At 31.7% G+C, this 1,900-nt stretch overlaps 1 protein-coding gene and 1 long non-coding RNA gene across 3 annotated transcripts in view; one reads left to right on the top strand and one right to left on the bottom strand.

Annotated features, from left to right (window-relative positions):
• Positions 1-379: 379 nt before the first annotated feature.
• On the bottom strand, positions 380-976 carry LOC109587716 (uncharacterized). Its single transcript, XR_002187755.1, has 3 exons — positions 916-976; positions 812-865; positions 380-749 (listed from the first exon to the last, which is right to left on the bottom strand). It is a non-coding gene; the product is annotated as an uncharacterized LOC109587716 (long non-coding RNA).
• A 29-nt stretch (positions 977-1,005) lies between these two features.
• The window catches only part of LOC100640341 (uncharacterized), a 6,989-nt gene continuing 6,094 nt past the window's right edge, over positions 1,006-1,900 (top strand). The window contains exons 1-2 of one of the 2 annotated variants that reach the window (XR_002187754.1): positions 1,006-1,094; positions 1,217-1,257. The gene's annotated coding sequence lies outside the window, so the exon portion shown is untranslated. Of the gene's footprint in view, positions 1,095-1,194; positions 1,258-1,900 lie in introns of those variants that run through there. The other variant, XM_020003939.1, reaches the window with a different exon arrangement.

The following is a 1,900-nucleotide window of genomic DNA, read 5'->3' as shown; positions in this document are numbered from 1 at the left end:
GTTGATATTTTTCATTATAATAATTAATTTAAAAATCCGCCATAAGGTACCTCTTTGTCAATTATGGTCACAAATAGTGAGTTATAGCATTTGGTGCTTTACCAAATATGGCTCATTTGTACATGTACAGTATATTATGTTTGTATGTTGTGTAGAAATTTTAGTTAAAATGACAAGGAGAGAATTCTCCATTATAATATTTTTTGATGCTGTGTATCTACTTTGAGCTGATTCTAGTCTTTATGAACTTTTTAATTTACTCGAAATTTGGGTCAAAGATCCTGACTATAATGAGCACAGGAATTTTGGCCAAATTTAATCAAAAATGAAAAGGAGAGATATCTCCATTTTTACAATGCTTTCTAATACGTATACATGTTCTTATGCTGTGTAGAAAGTGTAAGCTGATTCCGATCAAAATTGAATTTTTTATGACTTTTAAAAGTTGCTAAAAAAGGCAGGGCACTATAATGCAGCAGCTCACAAAGCTCATGCTGTTTAGCTCACTTAACATATGCTTTGTGGGAAAACCTGAGTCAAGTGTTAGAAGGTACATGTTGTACATGTATGACTTAAATGCATAATTTATTTTAATTTATTTTAAATAATTTACTTATTATTAATATTCAACTACAATTGTTTGTTTCTATTTTAATATGCGCACAAGTTACGTTTTAATGCCAGACCCTCCCTCATTATTTAAAGTACTCACGTTGACTTGAGAATATTAATGAGTAGGTGGGGCATAGCTACAAGGACGTGGACAACGAACAAAAATTTAAAAAGTTATAAATCATTAGATTAAACGCACTTTCATGTGATCCAGGTGCTTGAAATCATAAAAATGAAGCATACAGGACTGATACTAAAATAAAATGGAGAGAAAATAATTAAGAAAAGCTTTTAAAAACCTACACTGACTTCTTGAGGTCCATTATTTAATTTTTCTAATTAACGTGCACCTGTCTGTGTTGGTGGTAAAAATGTAAGTAAAATGGCAGCTTTTGGAGAGATACAGGCTGAACAATAAAATTCTCTTTTATCATACTCATTCTCACTGTGAGGACCAGCTTCAGCTTTGATTTATCTTTTTTGTAAGCTCATTGGTTGTTCTTTTGTTTTTGTTCATGTAATTCTGTGCACTTTAAGCTTTAAAACTAAGTAACGGAATTTTATGGTTCAAATATATAATTATTGTGATCATTTCATTATTAAGCTGTTAATCTACAAAAGGAAGACGTGTCTTACAACTACTCAGTAAGTGATATTAATAATAATTGGAGGTACATTGTATGATGTATATATTCATATCTTTCTGTGAATGACGTTTCTAATTTATAATGATATTCATTGGGATACCGTAAATGGAAAATTTTTCAGGCTGCCATTATGGAGGTATACTATCACTCGCTACAATGGACCGACAGGCTAAAAACTGTCAATTCTACTTCTCCTCGTGACACCAGTGACTCCAAACAGTTGCAGACCTATGAAAAGAATGCTACAAGTTGCAATTTTTCACTTTTTGAGGTTATAACTGCTTGCTCTTAGTTACAAAATGGCAGAAAGTGTATCGAGCTCCATTGAAAACAGTGCAGCAATACCTCCACAATGGCGGCCTGAAAAATTTTTCATTTACGGTATCGCAATGAATATCATTATAAATCAGAAACGTCATTTACAGGAAAGATATAAATATGTAATTCTGGAGCCAATTAGTGTAAAAAATGCTCATAACTCAAAAAGTTTAAGTTGAAATTAGCTCAAACTTTCTAAAGAGCACAAGGACATCAATATGTATCAGAAAATGCAATAAAAATTTGGGGTGATTTCGGAGCCATTTTTTGGAAAAAACCATGGGCTAAAAATTTAAAAAAACAAGATGAAGTAGGATTCCGAA

This window comes from Amphimedon queenslandica, unplaced genomic scaffold (assembly GCF_000090795.2).
Source record: "Amphimedon queenslandica unplaced genomic scaffold, v1.1 AMPQUscaffold_12470, whole genome shotgun sequence".
NCBI classification, from domain to species: Eukaryota; Metazoa; Porifera; class Demospongiae; order Haplosclerida; family Niphatidae; genus Amphimedon; species Amphimedon queenslandica.
Note: the sequence above shows the minus strand (reverse complement) of the source record. Positions and strands in the feature narration are given on the sequence as shown.